General features: G+C 44.1%; 1 protein-coding gene across 5 annotated transcripts in view; it reads left to right on the top strand.

Moving 5' to 3' along the window:
• The first annotated feature begins 9,083 nt into the window (after positions 1-9,083).
• The window catches only part of ccdc120 (coiled-coil domain containing 120), a 72,292-nt gene continuing 63,624 nt past the window's right edge, over positions 9,084-17,751 (top strand). For 2 of the 5 annotated variants that reach the window (XM_008118373.3, XM_062971284.1), the window contains exon 1: positions 9,319-9,793. The gene's annotated coding sequence lies outside the window, so the exon portion shown is untranslated. Of the gene's footprint in view, positions 9,216-9,317; positions 9,794-17,751 lie in introns of those variants that run through there. The other 3 variants (XM_062971281.1, XM_062971282.1, XM_062971283.1) reach the window with 3 other exon arrangements.

Here is a 17,751-nt window from a genome sequence, read left to right on the forward strand (position 1 = left end):
GCAATGCTTTTGACACGAAATAAAAAATAAATTCCAAATGCAGTTTCTTTAGCAAAATGTTGGGGCCCCAAAACTGGCAATAGTAAAAGGTTTCTGAATGTCACCTACTGACTATTCTGGAAATTTACATGAATCTGTTGTGCAGTGTTTACAGTAGACTGTAGAAGATGCTTCTGCTGTACTCCATTAAAAAAAAACAGCCTGTTTAGCAAGCCCTGCCAATGCTGATTTGTTATCAGTAAATGTTTTATTTGTATAGCTAAAATGCTATAATTCCAGTCACTGCAGTATCCTATCTGATTCTGGGATTTGTACTTTAATGATGCATGATGGTTTCATGGCTGAAAATTTCAAGTGCCCCTCTACAACTTGCAAATTTAAGGCATCCACAGGGTAGTACAGGTGCAGTTAAAGTGGAGTCATAGCACTATAAGCATACAGTGAACTCTAGGAGCATAACATACACCAACAACTATGCAAATCAGATGCCTTCCTGCCTAGGCTTTATGGACTCCAAAAAACCCATAAGGACTCTGCTTCACTCAGACCCATCATGAGCACCACTGGATCTCCTATATATGATTTGGCAAAAATTTCTGGCCACACAATTACAAACCCATAGGGACCACCAAATGCAGCATTGCCCAAACACAAATCAAAGAACACAAAAGGCACTGCAGACTAATTCGACCAGAGAAGTCAACTATAGCAGAGCACTTGATGAACCAATCTGGACACATAATATTACTTGAGAACACAGGAAAGCTGGACCACTTTGACAACCATCATGTCAAACTACACAGAGAAGCCATTGAAATCCACAAGCATGTGGACAATTTCAACAGAAAGGAGGAAACCAGGAAAATGAACAAAATCTGTTTACCAGTTGCAGCTGCAAGACTACTCAATACTAATCAAGCTTGCTAATTACAACATTCACATTTGCTTCAAACAAACAAGGGTTCTTTCTCCCACTCTAAACATTTCACAGATATATATACACCCCATTTGCCTCACGATCAACACAGGTGCAAGCAAAACGTCAGGAGAGAATGTTACTGGAACATAGCCATACAGCCTGAAAACTCACAGCAATCTAGAAACATATATTGGACTTTGGCATCCACTGTGTTTTGGTTCCAAGACTCCCTGTGGATACCCAAATTCATGGATGCTCAAATCCTGGTATATACAATGGTGCCCCACTATTTTAAAAAAATCCTATTATATCACATTGTATCCATATTCAAAATAGTAAAATGGCAAAATCCATTTTTGGGTGGTGGTGGGTGGAATCTGAAATATTTTCAAGCCATGAATCTTGGGCCAACTGTATTGTGAAAGGCCCTAGGTAAACTGTATTAGAATTTAAACTTGTATCACCTTTTCAACATAAACATAATTGAAATCCTTTTTTAAAAAACAAAAAGCATCTTAATGTACACTTGACATAAATAGCACTTTCCATTAGCTTCTCTCCAGTATGGGGCTCTGGGAGTCTTTCCACACAGCCATATAAACCAGAATATCAAAGCAGATAACCCACAATATCTGCTTTGAACTGGATTATCTGAGTCCACACTGCCATATAATCCAGTTCAATGTGGATTTTACACATCTGTGCGGAAGGAGCCCAAATTTCAATCTCTTCTTGCAGTTTCCAGACAGTCCAGAAAGTGGTGCTGTCCCCACAACCTGTTCTTTACAGGCGACCAATTCCTGTTCTCCCACCATCAACAATCTCATCAGGCGGGGAAGTAATGATGGAGTGTTTTGCAGATGTTGGGCCTCTTATTGCATTTTCACTATTGGCCTAAAAATATCACAAATGGAAAAGAGGGGGACAGGATTTGGCAGCTCTCGCGGATGGTCTCTGGGAGCCGGAAACTGACAGACGAGGAGGAGGAACAGACTGTTGTGTGTGTTTCGTGCATATGTCTGGGAAACAAAGCTGTGTGGACCATTGGCTGGAAATGCAGAATTATTATCTGATTTTTCCCCCCTACCCAGCCTTGGCTTCCTTCCACTGTTCTTTTTTATTCCAGATATCTAATGCAGCATTGAGGAATTAGTGGTTTCCTAAATGAATTTTTTAATTTATCGTGTCAGAAGCAGATCGAGGGTACAAGTTGTAATGTATTTGAAAACACAAAGTTTTTTTAAAACTTGGCATTATGCTAAATGTCCTTTGACCAGAAGCTGGCCACTTGGAGTGCCTCTGGTGTTGCTGTAAGGTCCTTCATTGTGCATGTGGAAGGGCTCAGACCGCATTGTAGTAGGTGGTCTGTGATTTGCTCTTCTCCACACTCGCATGTTGTGGACTCCACTTTGTGGCCCCATTTCTTAAGGTTGGCTCTGCATCTCGTGGTGCCAGAGCGCAGTCTGTTCAGCACCTTCCAAGTCACCCAGTCTTCTGTGTGCCCGGGGGGAGTCTCTCATCCAGCGTGTGCCACTGATTGAGGTTCCGGGTTTTAGCCTGCCACTTTTGGACTCTTGTTTGCAGAGGTGTTCCTGTGAGTATCCCTGTAGATCTTATAAAACTATTTCTTGATTTAAGGCATTGGCGTGCTGGCTGATACCCAAACAGAGAATGGGCTGGAGATGTCGATGCCTTGGTCCTTTCATTGTTGGCTGCTACTTCCTGGCAGATGTCAAGTGATGTATAATTTCTCCAGTGGTGTGGGGTGTAGACATCCTGTGATAATGTGGCATATCTCATTAAGAGATATGTTTTAACGTGATGAGATGTATTCGATTTTGGGCATGCGTATTCGTACAATGTTATTTCTAGCGCCCACTTTTTGCTTGATAGTCAACCAGTGCTTCTTGTAAGTCAGGGCACGGTCCAGGGTAACTCCCAAGTATTTTGGTGTGCTGCAATGTTCCAGTGGGATCCCTTCCCAGGTAATCCTCAGAGCTCGAGATGCTTATCTGTTCTTAAAGTGAAAAGTACACGTCTGCATTTTAGACGGATTAGGGATCAGCTGGTTTTCCCTGTAATAGGCAGTAAGAGAGCTTCTGAAAGCTTCCATTCAACCATTTCAAAGCTCCCTGCTTGAGTGGTGATGGCACGATCGTCAGCATAGATGAAACTCTCTGCCCCTTCTGGCAATGGCTGACAATTTTTTTAAATGTTAAACACTGATGGAGCAAGCATGATATAGTAGTAAACATATCTACTCACATGTTTGCAGTATCAATATGCTGCTGTGGATTTTGTGGTGCGATCAGCCATTCATGGTCCCCTAGTGATTTAAATACCTGATTACAGGAAGCAGGTGAGGTCCAATTTGTCATTTAGACCATGAGGGGTAATGGTCCTCAGTTTGTGAATCCAGAAGGCTTCCCTTCTGAGGAGATTAGTTTTGATGTCTGTGTAGCTAGTAGTATAAAACTAAATACTACTATATCTGAAAAAAAGTAATTCCTTGTTTGTAACTTAGAATACTGCATACCTTGGGGTGCTTTGACATGTCTATTTTCACAAGGTCTATATAATTTATGAATTATATCTTATAAAGAGCACAACATTAGACAAATTTCCTTTTATTTTTATTTACATTAATAATACCTGATGCAGAGCCATCAATAAAGAAATAATAAAACATTTGCCGCTTACCAGAAGAAAGGTTACCAAAACTGGGATAAAACCCGGGAACCAGTTGTAAACGGTGTGAACGGATATATTACCACCTACTCCAATCAATAACCAGCTACTCAGGATCTTCATCAGCATTGACTCTGTCTCCTTGGCTTTACTATTGATCCAAAACATGTGGAGTCCTGAGGAATCCTTTCAGAACTGCAGAGACTCTGAATCGGTTTGCCTTTAAGCCAATCTAATCCTTTTAGGACTGCAGAGATTTATAACATTTTGTTTGATTTATAATACTGAGTTAGATACTTTTGGGTTATATACCATAGGACTGAGCATTGATTCTGTGAATGTAATATGTATATGATGCTCTAATATACATATTGTGTACTACTTATGTTTTGAATCATTATTGTGTTTTATATAGCTCCTTACATTCTTCTGTTTTTGCCATCTGCTTTTTTGGCCCTGGAATTCAACCAAAAAAAAAAGCTTCCTGTTTTGAACACTAGTGGGAAATTTTCTTCCACATATCAGGAGGATTTGAGAGTTCCCAGCTAACCTAATCCAGCATCCCGATGCCTTTCTTTCCTGCATGCAGTGTGGTATAGTGAGCCACAGCTGGACCTAAGCAATGTTCACCAGAGGTGGAGAAAAGCAGAACAAACAGTTTCAAAGCTCCCTGCTTGAGTGGTGAGGGCACGATCGTCAGCATAGATGAAACTCTCTGCCCCGCTCCCCGGATTCTAACAACTGACCTTTCGATCAGCAAGTTCAGCAACTCAGCGGGAACTGACTAGATGTATAAATATTCCACTCTCACAGATGCAACACATACATGGGATGGTGATGACAGTGGGATGGTGATCTGAAAATTTATCTGCTCATTAATTGTTAGATGCCTTCAAATTTATGGTGGCCTTAAGGTGAACATATCACAGGATTTTCTTGGCAAGACACGCTTGGTGTGGCTTGACCTTGCCCTCCTCTGGGGCTGAGAGAGTGTAACTTGCCTAATGCCATATATTGAGTTTCTATGGCTGAGCGGAGATTTGAGCCCTAGTCCCCAGAGTCCTGGCCTAACATTCAACACAATACTGCATTTCTTACAACCCCATAATTGTCTTTCCTCCTATGGAGAGATTTAAAAATGATGATAATGAGAAAGTGGCATGCCCATCCTGAAAGCAGCTAGGCTTCAGATCTATAGATGATACTAGAAACGCACACTGATGTGGCAAACTCAGTGAGACTGTAGTAGAAAAATGACTAGGAATCAGAGCTAACCACGCCACCAGACTTAGAGTTGGCTGTTTTAGATGGCAGACCTTCGGTGTCGCCACATTTCCAGCTATCAATTTTGGGATTGTTGTATTTTCACTGCCACAGTCAGAGAGAGGTATAGGTCACATTTTCTGCTCCAGAGACAAACTAGAGTCCCGATTTGAGTGCTGTGCATTCTGAGATGAGTCCTTCTCATGCAGCAAAATGTCTTAAGCCAGCTTTGAAATGTATTGCTCTATACATGCGCTAAATATCCCCAAAAATATTTACATTAAAACAGCGAATAGTAGCTATGGTGATTACTTGATGGCTAAGTAACAAAATGTATGTTGAAGAATAAATGTGATATTAATGACTGAATCAGCATTACAAATTCCCTTTTAAGCACAATTTCATGTCAGGTACTCAAATTATTATCCCTGCACAGTAATGCTTTGCTTGCATTGTCGAGTTGCAAACCTCACTTTAGTGTCTCTTTGTCATTTTGTGACACTTTCTCCACGACTATTGGGATCTTCAATTCTCTTAAGGATGCATACATTTTTGAGGTGAATAGTAAAAAGATTACAGTAAATAAATTCCAGCATCACAGTTGGCCCTCCATACCCACATATTCTGTATCCACAGAATCTACCATCCATACCCTGAAATTATATATATACAGTAGAGTCTCACTTATCCAACATAAACGGGCCGGCAGAATGTTGGATAAGCGAATATGTTGGATAATAAGGAGGCATTAAGGAAAAGCCTATTAAATATCAAATTAGGTTATGATTTTACAAATGAAGCACCAAAACGTCATGTTAGACAACAAATTTGGCAGAAAAAGTAGTTCAATATGCAGTAATGCTATGTAGTAATTACTGTATTTATGAATTTAGCACCAAAATATCACAATATATTGAAAACATTGACTACAAAAATGCGTTGGATAATCCAGAACGTTGGATAAGCGAGTGTTGGATAAGTGAGACTCTACTGTATATATATATATATAGAGAGAGAGAGAGATACACACACATATTTTATATACACACACACACACACACACACACACACACACAGTAGAGGCCAAAGGGCAAAGAAATGCCTTCATGTCATGCTATTAAGATAGTCTGCTGAAAGAGAGATCTTTGTCAAAAGCAACTTCTTAGCTTGAGTCAAGAACCAAGTCTGCTTTCCTGTATCAAGTCTGCGTTCCTGTATTACCTTGTAGCCTGGATATATTCTCGTTGCTGGGACTTTGGCTTCCTTTGAAAGGACCTTGTTTCATGCCTATGCTTCTATGGATTTGATGATTACAGCCTTGTTTTGTAACTATATATTTGTAACTATATTTTGGAACTGGACTTTTACCTTTTATGAACTATTTTTCCTTATTTCCTAATAAACTACAAAAGACTACGTTCTGTGTTCAGCCTGGTGTCTTTAGCAAGGTGAAGCTAACCTGAGGTGCGACATTAACATCCCAAAACAAACAATGCCTTCTTCTAATAACCCGGGCACTGCCGGGTCCCCAAGCTAGTATTGTATATAATTGCATCCAGCATTTTTGTATCCATGGGGATCCTGGAATAAAAACCCTGGCTATACCAAGGACCCCTTGTATAAGATGTTAAAGGAGTGTGTGCGTGTGTATAAATAGATAGATAGATAAATAGATAGATAGATAGCAGAGGCTGTTCAACCACCAGGCCAACTAGGCAGTTGCCTGTGGCGCCATCTTGTCGGGGGCGCCATCGAGGCAACTCCTGTCTCCTGAGGCCTGCCTCCGCCGCCGTGCCTCCCTCCGCAAGGAAGGAGCTGAGGTCGCCACTTTGGGTTGCCAGGAAGGCGTTCGGGATTTTGCAGAGCAGAGAAATCGCCAAACGCCTTCCTAGTGAGGCCTTCCCCTTCCGCCCAGCGCTCCAGCGAGCACCGGACAGCCCAGCACTCACCGGGCGGCCCAGCGCTTGCCGGAGTGCCCGCGTTGGATCTCCCGGTGCCCGTGCTGGGCCCGCCTTTGGGGCCTTTAGAGATTGTGAGGTAAGTGGGGTTTATATATCTGTAGAAGGTCCAGGGTGGGAGAAAGAACTCTAATTAATCACCTTGATTAGCATTTAATGGCCCTGTGGCTTCAAGGCCTGCTTTCTTCTTGCCTGGGAGAATCTTTTTTGGGAGGTGTTAGCTGTCCCTGATTGTTTACTGTCTGGATTTCTCCTGTTTTCAGAGTGTTGTTCTTTATTTATTGTCCTGATTTTAGAGCGTTTTTTAATACCAGGTGCTATCTGGGTTATCTAAATCCACACTGCCCTATATCCCTGTTCAATGTTTGGTGCTAAATTCGCAAATATAGTAATTCCTACATAACATTACCATGTATTGAACTGCTTTTTCTGTTGATTTGTTGTAAAACATGATGTTTTGGTGCTTAATTTGTAAAATCTTAATGTAATTTGATGTTTAATAGGCTTTTCCTTAATCCCTCCTTATTATCCAACATTTTCGCTTATCCAATGCTTTTATTTTTCAGTGATTGGTTTGGGGGGAGGGGTGCCAAAATTCTGTTTGCCTACACTTGAAAAATACCCAGGGCCGGCTCTGATAGATACAGTAGAGTCTCACTTATCCAAGTCTCGCTTATCCAAGCCTCTGGATTATCCAAGCCATTTCTGTAGTCAATGTTTTCAATATATCGTGATATTTTGGTGCTAAATTCGTAAATACAGTAATTACAACATAATATTACTGCGTATTGAACTACTTTTTCTGTCGAATTTGTTGGATAACATGATGTTTTGGTGCTTAATTTGTAAAATCATAACCTAATTTGATGTTTAATAGGCGTTTCCTTAATCCCTCCTTATTATCCAAGATATTTACTTATCCAAGCTTCTGCCGGCCCGTTTAGCTTGAATAAGTGAGACTCTACTGTATTTACGAATTTAGCACCAAAATATCACGATATATTGAAAACATTGACTACAAAAATGGCTTAGATACTGATAATGGACACTCGACTCATTCTGAGGATGGAGGGTCGGCCGGACTCCGTACCCGATAGTTTCCATCAGTGCCTTGAGGCCGTTACTGGATGGTTGCGTGCCAGCAGGTTGAGGGTGAATCCAGCGAAGACGGAGATCCTTTGGCTGGGCCGTCCGGGTGGGAGGGAGATCCAGCTGCCTGCCCTGGATGGTGAGACACTATGTCCGTCATCTTCTGTAAAAAGTCTTGGTGTCTTATTGGACCCTCTGCTCACAATGGAGGCCCAGGTCTCTGCTGTGAGCAGATCTGCGTTTTTCCACCTACGTCAGGCTAGGCGACTGGCTCCCTACCTATCTAGGAACGACCTGGCGATGGTGATCCAGGCAACGGTCATCTCGAGGCTCGACTACTGTAACACCCTCTACATTGGCCTTCCTCTGTCAGTGATCCGGAAACTGAAGCTGGTGCAAAACGCGGTGGCTCGTCTTCTCGCCGGGGTGCCGGCAAGGTGGCGTATCACCCCAATTCTACAACAGCTGCACTGGCTACCGATTGAGTACCGGATTACTTTCAAGATACTGGTACTAACTTTCAAGGCCTCTCATGGTCTGGGGCCGGCGTACCTGAGGGCCCGCTTATCCCCCTACCAACCCCAGAGATTACTTCGGTCCGAAGACCCTAACATACGGACTTATCATTTGTCTTCTACTAGGCAGAGAGCCTTCTCAATTGTAGCCCCTCAATTATGGAATGCCTTGCCAGTTGAAACTCGAACCGTCCGAGACCTACTTGCCTTTCGGAAAGCCTGCAAAACCTTGCTCTTCCGACAAGCTTTCGATGGGTGAAAAACTCGGGGCTATGTCTGTTTTTATTGTTGCTTTTATTGTTGTTTTTATTGTTATTTTAAAGCTAAGTGAATTGTTTTAATCTATTTCTGTAAACCGCTCCGAGCCAAACTGGGAGTAGCGATATACAAGCTTAATAAATAAATAAATAAATAATCCAGAAGCTTGGATAAGCGAGGCTTGGATAAGTGAGACTCTACTGTAATTGCATCCAGCATTTTTGTATCCATGGGGATCCTGGAATAAAAACTCTGGCTATACCAAGGACCCCTTGTATAAGATGTTAAAGGAGTGTGTGCGTGTGTATAGATAGATAGATAGATAGAAATATGCCTTCTATATCTGCCTATATTTGTGGGACACCTTATCTATTGTCCAGATCACGTCGCTTGTTCCTAACGCCCACCAAGGACGAGAGTGCCTCTGAGCGTGTGCTGTGTTGTTGTCCCCTGCTTGGCCAGCCCCAGCCTGCCTTTTCTTCTCCTTCAGATCAAAGCCCAATGGAAGGCGGCGGCGTCTTGCAGGTAAGGAGGAACATGCTGGAGGAGGACTGAGTTTCCTGTGCCCCCCAGGAACGTGAGGATCGGGGGAGGGCATGCTATTCCTGTGGATCCCCCTTTTTAAAAATCCTCCCATCCAGGGCCGCAAGGGTTAAAAGAGGCAGCGAGTGAAGAAAGCGAGAAAGAGAAGAGACGCACACACACACACACAGACATTCACACTCACACTACGCTATGGCCAGCCCCTGTTTTATTTTTTGCGTGTGTATGTAAACGCGGGAGACGTGTAGGCGGGGAAGATGACCCATCGGGGGTAAACAGGAGAGGAGGTAAACAAACAATAAACAGCCCTCTCCCCACCGGGGTCCCCCTTTTTTTTTTTGCCTTTCCCAAAGGCCGGGAAATCCCCCCAAAAACCCTCCTAGAAATGGGGTCGAAGCAGGCACATAGCTGGAGATGGGCTGGATGCTGAAAAGAGAAGACCCCAGCCCATGCCCGCCTCCCCCAGAGCAGATCTGGCTCGTCTGCACAGAGGAAAAAGCCTCGATTCGGATCATCCTCCAAGAAGGAAGCAGCATTGTTGTCTCCGGGGGGAGAAAATGGTAAGATTTGGGCAGGGAGAGCGCATGTAGGTCTCTTTTGGAGGCACCCAATTGAGGCACCCTAAAAGTTTATATGGGGTGTGAGTGGGGAGGAGAGGGAAAGGCATCCCTCTATGGCTTTCTAAAAGGATGGGGGGCATTAGGGAAGGGAGGAGAGTGGTCCTATATTGGAGGAGGAGAGGCCAACTACACAAAGGGGGCAGGCAGCATTGGGATCATGTGTGTTGGAATGTGCTGGCTTTGTGTATCTCCTTGCTGGGGGGAGGGGGGCTGATTTAAGGTTGTAAGCCCATCCTTGCCCTGATTCTCATGGAAGACCACCCATTTGTGTCTCTGGGCCTTCCACACAGCCATATATCCCAGAATATCGAGGCAGAAAATCCCACATTATCTGAGTGTGGACTCAGATAACCCAGTTCAAAGCAGATATTGTGGGATTTTCTGCCATGATATTCTGGGATATAGGGCTGTATGGAAGGGCCCTCCTAATATCAAGGCAGAAAATCCCACCATATCTGCTTTGACCTGGGTTATTTGAGTCCACACTGCCATATATTCATTCCAGTTCAAAGCAGATATTCTGGGATATAGGGCTGTATGGAAGGGCCCTCCGAATATCAAGGCAGAAAATCCCACCATATCTGCTTTGACCTGGGTTATCTGAGTCCACACTTCCATATATTCATTCCAGTTCAAAGCAGATATTGTGGGATTTTCTGCCATGATATTCTGGGATATAGGGCTGTATGGAAGGGCCCTCCGAATATCAAGGCAGAAAATCCCACCATATCTGCTTTGACCTGGGTTATCTGAGTCCACACTTCCATATATTCATTCCAGTTCAAAGCAGATATTGTGGGATTTTCTGCCTTGATATTCTGGGATATAAGGCTGTATGGAAGGGCCCTCGGAATATCAAGGCAGAAAATCCCACCATATCTGCTTTGACCTGGGTTATCTGAGTCCACACTGCCATATATTCCAGTTCAAAGCAGATAATGTGGGATTTTATTCAGCTCTGTGCGTCTCTTCCCCTGCACGCAAGACTGTGGTTTGCTCTCAGCTTTGCTCCTATTTTACGGATGATAAATGAGCCATGGCAGGGTGTAGTAGGATCTGTGACCGTCGCTTTGTCCCGTGGGCCACCGCCGTGTTGTGCGAGCAACAACCCCATTGCAAAGCATAGGGATGGGAGATGACAGCAGGTTGCAGGAAAACCCTAGAAACGCTTTGCCCCCTTTCCTGCCTCTGTGGAGTTGTGTCCAAAACATTTGCATGCACAAGGCACAGAGGCCTTTCCAGACCACTCCCCACAATAAATTGGGTTAAACAACGGGTGCATTCTCAGCTGCAATGTGGAGCAAGGTGTCACAGAAAGAAGAACTATTTCCCCCTTGGAGTCAAGGTGACATTTGAGTGATCCCTGTGTGGATATGCTGTAACCTTTCCTCCTCCTCCATCCTCCTGGGAAACAATAATAGAATCATGGAGTTGGAAGAGACCCCATGGGCCATCCAGTCCAACCCCCCTGCCAAAAAGCAGGAAAATCACATTCAAACAACCCCGACAGATGGCCATCCAGCCTCTGCTTAAAAGCCTCCAAAGAAGGAGCCTGCACCACACTCTGTGGCAGAGAGTTCCACTGCTGAACAGCTCTCACAGTGAGGAAGTTCTTCCTAATGTTCAGGAAGCCATTGTTCTGCATCCTAGTCTCCAGGGCAGCAGAAAACAAGCTTGCTCCCTCCTCCCTATGGCTCCCCCTCATGTATTTATACATGGTCATCATCTTGTCACTTCTCACCCTTATCTTCTGCAAGCTAAACATGTCCTGCTGTTTAAGCTGCACCTCATAGGGCTTGTCCTACAGACACTTGATCATTTTAGTCGCCCTCCTCTGGAAACAGTTCTGACTTGGTTTGGGCTAATACCTCCCTGGCATACACAGCACTTGTGTAAGGAGTTATTTACATCCCTGGTGGAGGATCTTTGCATAAACATCTCTTCGTCACCATCACACCAGAAACAAACCTTTCAAATAAACAACAATTCTTATCCCAGAGATGGGGACAGCATCAGAGATGGGGACGTTGTGGAACACTGCTGCTGGGGAGGTTATCGGTGGGATTTTGGAAGGACTTGTGAGCTTTACATGTAATTTTAATTGTATCTATATCTATAATTGCTTAAACATTATTTTTGTATTTCCTTGTTTTAAATTATTTGGGCTATGCAATAATGAACAATTGGAATGGCTCCTGATATATGTTTTCGGGCAGTGTGATTTTAAGCAATTGTTTTAATGACGTGACTTTAAAGTATATGTTGATATGTGTTCAAGGCATCAAATTGTGCTTTTGTTGTGAGCTGTCCTGAGTCCCCTTCGGGGTGAGAAGGGCAGGATATAAATAAATAAAATAAATAAAATAAATATTATTGTGAGCACCTTGAACACTCTGTGGGGAGAAAGGTGGGATAGAAATAAAGTTAATAATAATAACAACCACAAAAATAACAATTTGGCAAAGCAGGTATGAAGGCTCAATTTTATTTGAAAGTATATTTTTCCCCAAACGTGGGAACTAACCTTGATACTCAGCCCAAACCTGTGCCCTGTGGAGGCACCAAGTGGTTCTCCCCTCCTCTCCCTCCCCACATAGATACTCCCTTTCGTATCACATTGTGACTTAGCCACAGGGACCGATTAAATATTGAATGTGGGAAACAGGGCAGAAAGCAGAATTAAAGGGGAAGCTTACCCAGCTGCGGGGCAAAGGCCCTGGTGGAAAACTTATATTTTCAGATTTGGAAGTGACAGTGGGCCAAAATGATGATTGCCCATAGCTGCTGGAAGATCAAACTTCTGAGTATCTATCTCTCATGATGAAGCAGGAGCTGACCTAGCGCAGGGAGACTGGGAGCAGCTCTGCGGCAGGCTGACCTAGTTTAATTTACGGGGCTGGTGGTGGATCCCACCCACTCCTCTCTCCCACCCTGTTAACCAGTCGAAAAATGGATGAGATTTTTGAGGAACTGGGAGGTACAAGCTAGAGGAGAGCCCATCTTATTCTGTTCAATCAGAAACAACAAGGCATCTCATGGCACCGTCAAGACTAAAGACATGTTGTTTTCACAACTTAAGCCTTCCATCTGTTGAAGTAGGTCCACAAGATGTTATAATAACTATATCCGTCTTCGAGGTGCTGCTGGATTCTTCATTGTTTTTATTTGGCTTCCCCTTTCCGTTGGACCAAGCCAGTTGGAAACTAAGAAGATGTGATAAAATAAATTACAGAGTCAGTGGCCAGGAGTCCGTGTTTAAGTCAAGAGAGGGCCAGAAGAAGCCTGGATTGTTTCCAACAAGAGTGTATCTCTTTTTAGAATAGCGATATATCCCAGTCCTGGGTTTCTGAACATCAGCGGTATTGAATTGATTTTAGCACTGATGTTCCAAATGATTTCAAAACAGTTGGGTTCCCCCAAGCCTTGTAGAACTATCTGCTTCCTCCTTGGAAGTGAGGGGAAAAGAAAGCACTTAGTTTTTGCCTTCCAACTGATAGTGTTTACTTTGGGAAGAAAGTTTGGGATGCATCTAGGATGTGTTATGAATGTACTTCTGAATGTTTATGCCAAGTAGGAAATCGGACAGATGAAAAGAAGGGCCAGCCTTACCATTAGGCAGAGTATCTCAGGCAGCAAATATTTAAAGTTACAGTAGAGTCTCACTTATCCAACATAAACGGGCTGGCAGAATGTTGGATAAGCGAATATGTTGGATAATAAGGAGGGATTAAAGAAAAGCCTATTAAACATCAAATTAGGTTATGATTTTACAAATTGCCAAAACATCATGTTATACAACAAATTTGACAGAAAAAGTAGTTCAATACACAGTAATGCTATGTAGTAATCACTGTATTTATGAATTTAGCACCAAAATATCACGATGTATTGAAAACATTGACTACAAAAATGTGTTGAATAATCCAGATTGTTGAATAAGTGAGACTCTACTGTAGTAGCAATATGTTCCTCATGAACTGTCCAGTTGTTAGCCTATGTTGGGAGATAGAGCTGTGTATGCCACTAATTCAGGATCATCTGAAGTCAAACCTTGAAACATAGCCCCTAATAGTCGTTGTAAGCATTATACATTCAGTACCAACCACAGTTGATCATAGTTTGTCATTTGAACATATAGCAATATGAACAGAGAAAACATTTTCTTGTTTAGAAAATAAAATCTACATTTTAAGTAAGATCAAGATGAAATGAGGGGATTATTCTTTTTTTCTGAGCAGAGATAGGATGAGGAATATTTAATCTGAGTTTCCTCAGGGTGAGAGGGTGGAATATAAATAAAATTTTATTATCATCATTATTATTTGATACACAGCAAGATTATTAGTAAACACGCAGCTAACAAGATCACTATGCTGGCTGTTGTATTGGATCATACGTCAGACACTTCCCAAGTGTCTAGGACAATGGTTCTCAACCTGGGGTCCCCGGATGTTTTTTGCCTACAACTCCCAGAAATCCCAGCCAGTTTACCAGCTGTTAGGATTTCTGGGAGTTGAAGGCCAAAAACATCTGGGGACCCCAGGTTGAGAACCACTATGTGGTATATCAGCGAATAATGCGTTCAAATCCGAGTAGGGTGGCCTTTCGCAGCTGGCAGCTGGTAATTTTGTCAGCACGAGTGTTTTCAAGTGTTGGTCAAGGTCTTTAGGCACTGCACCCAGTGTGCCGATCACCACTGGGACAACCTTTACTGGTTGTTCCAGAATCCTTCCAGTATAATCTTGAAATCCTCATATTGTGTCAGCTTTTCTAGTTGCTTCTCATCAATTCTGCTGTCGCCTGGGATTGCAACATCGACGATTTTTACTGGTTTTTATGATGATGATGATGATGATGATTAGCTACTTTCTTCTAGTTATTATTATCACAATATAAAAGATAAAAAAACAACAATACAATATAAAACAAGAATATTATAACAGTTAAAAACCAGCAATACGAAAATAGCAATACGAAGATAAAAAATTGAGTTTTCACACATAAATGGTAAGGACATAATAAATACAAGATAGATTATTAAACCATCTGGGGCTGATTAGCTAATGACTGTCTCACCAAAGGCCAGCCAAAACATCCAAGTCTTCAGTTGTTTCCTGGAGGAGGATAGAGAGGGAGCCAACCTAATCTCCTTGGGGAGGGAGTTCCAGAGTCGAGGGGCCACGGCCAAGAAGGCCCTCTCTCTCGTCCCCACCAAACGTAGTTGTGAGGAAGATGGAAGCAAGAGGAGGGCCTCCCCGAAGGATCTCAGAGATCGTGCGGGTTCATAGGGGATGACGCGGTCATGAAGATAGGCAGGTCCCAAACCGTTTAGAGCTTTATAGGTAATAACTTGCACCTTGAATTGGTTCCGGAATGTAATCAGCAGCCAGTGAAGCTGCTTGAACAGGGGGGTTGACTGCTCCCTGTAAGCAGCTCCAGTTAATAACCTAGCTGCCGACCGTTATATCAACTGCAATTTCCGGGCCATCTTCAAGGGCAGCCCCACGTAGAGTGTGTTACAGTAGTCCATCCTTGAGGTAACTAGAGCGTGGACCACCATGGTCAAGTCAGACTTCTCGAGGTACGGTTGCAGTTGGCGCACTAGCTTTAGTTGTGCAAAGCCCCCCCGGCCACCACCGACACCTGGGAATCAAGTGACAGCGATTAATCCAGGAGGACCCCCAAACTGCAGACTTGCGCCTTCAGGGGCAGTGTGACCCCGTCAAGCACAGGTGCCCCTGTCAAGCACTATACCCCGATTGGCTGAACGACTGACCTGGAGGACCTCTGTCTTATCAGGACTAAGCCTCAGCTTGGCCCTCATCCAGCCCATTACAGGGGCCAGACACTGGTCTAGGATCCGAGGGGCTTTCTTGGAAGTAGGTGGAAAGGAGTAGTAGAGTTGAGTGTCATCTGCATAGAGATGGCACCAAACTCCAAAACTCAGGATGACTTCTCCCAGCGGTTTCATGTAGATATTAAAAAGCATGAGGGACAGAATAGAACCTTGCGGGACCCCACAGGTCAATGGCCAGGGATCCGAGCAGGTGTCCCCCAGCTTCACCAACTGGGAACAGCCCTCTAGGAAGGACTGGAGCCACTGTAAAGCAGTACCCTGAAGGCCATCCTGGAAAGCCGTCCCAGAAGGATACCATGGTTGAAGGTATCAAAAGCCGCTGAGATATCCAAGAGAAGTAGCAGGGACACACTCCCCCTGTCCAGTTCTCTGCGGAGGTCATCCACCAAGGCGACCAAAGCCGTCTCAGTGCCATGACCAGGCCTGAAGCCAGACTGGAATGGCTCAAGATAATCGGCGGCATCCAAGAATCCCTGGTGTTGAGAGGCAACCACTCGCTCCAGAACCTTGCCTAGAAATGGGAGGTTTGAAATTGGTTGATAGTTTGATAGAATCGAGGAATCAAGGGATACCTTTTTCAGAATTGGTCTAATAATAGCCTGTTTCAGGCTAGATGGAAATTACCATAAAGCTGCCCAAAGCTGGAGAATTTGTTCCCTTGTCTTCCATCTGGAGATGACTCTTGAAAAATGAGGAATCACAGCCAGGCACTGAGGTCTGCCTACCCTAAATCCTAGGCACCTACAATAAGCTGTTTGCCTCAGGTAGTGCAGAGCTATTGCCAAAACTCAAGTGAAATCAGACCTAGTTCAGTTGTTTCCTGTGCACAGACCAAGTGGTGTGTGTGTGGAGAGTGATGTGGAAGGGGGAGTGTTGCTGCTTTTTCATATCAGACAGAAAAATATCTTAGACCAGCCTTGGGTCGGGGACTGGATGGGATTCTAGGCTGCATCAAAAGTAGTATGGTGTCGAGATCGAAGGGACTCATAGTCCCACTTTATTCTGCTTTGATCTGATCTCATCTGGAGTACTGTGTCTGGTCACCACAATTCAAGAGGGATGTCGACAAGCTGAAAATTGTCTAGAAGCAGGCAACTAAAATGATTAAAAGTCTGGAGATCTATGAGGATCGGCATAAAGATCTCGGTATGTTTAGCCTGCAGAAGAGAAGGTTGAGAGGAGACATGATTGCCATGTTTAAATATTTGAAAGGATGTCACATTGAGAAGTGGGGCAAGTTTCCTTCTGCTGCTTCTGAGACTATGACATGAAGCACTGGTTTCAAATCGCAGGAAAAAGGAATCCACCTAAGCATTAGGAAGAACTTCCTGATGGTAAGAACTGTTCAGCAGCGGGTTATGCTGCTTCCTTGATGTGTGGTGGAGTCTCTTCTTCTGGAGGTTTCAAAGTAGAGGCTGGATAGCCATCCGTCAGGGTTGCTTTGATTGTATGTTTCTGCATGGCAAAAGGGGTTGGATTGGATGGCCCTTGGGGTCTCTTCTATCTATGACTCTATGGCAGGCATGGGCAAACTTTTTTGCCTTGGGGCCATATTGAGGACCCAGCCAGAAGGGCCGGACTAGGAGGGAGTGGGGCCATTCGCACGGTAGATGGGTTGGGCCGACAAGGGGTAGAGCTCGGGAGAGGGTGGGGCCAGGAGGGGGCAGGACAGGGCCTGGATCATCTTTAGTTTGTCCTCACAGCAGAAGGATGGGGCTGTTTGCCCCATTCTTATGTTGGGAGGAAGGTGTGACACATAGTAATTGCCCTGATCCTCCTCCTTGATCCTCAGGCTGTCCTCTTGGCATTATGCCAGGAGGAAGTTGATACAGGTGGTGGCTGAGAGTGCTCTGGAGGGCTCTCTGCCGCCATGTGCCTTCCTGGAGCAGTCCTCCCAGCATAAGGATGAGCCGCTTGCACCGGGAGAAGGGTAAGACACACAGTGGCTGAGAGTGCTCCACATGGCTCTTAGCTGCTGCAGGCCACCGTGTCCTTATGCCAAGTGCACAGGATAAATGAGGAGGGCCTGAGTTAGGTGCCT

Source organism: Anolis carolinensis, chromosome 2 (genome assembly GCF_035594765.1).
Source record: "Anolis carolinensis isolate JA03-04 chromosome 2, rAnoCar3.1.pri, whole genome shotgun sequence".
NCBI lineage: Eukaryota > Metazoa > Chordata > Lepidosauria > Squamata > Dactyloidae > Anolis > Anolis carolinensis.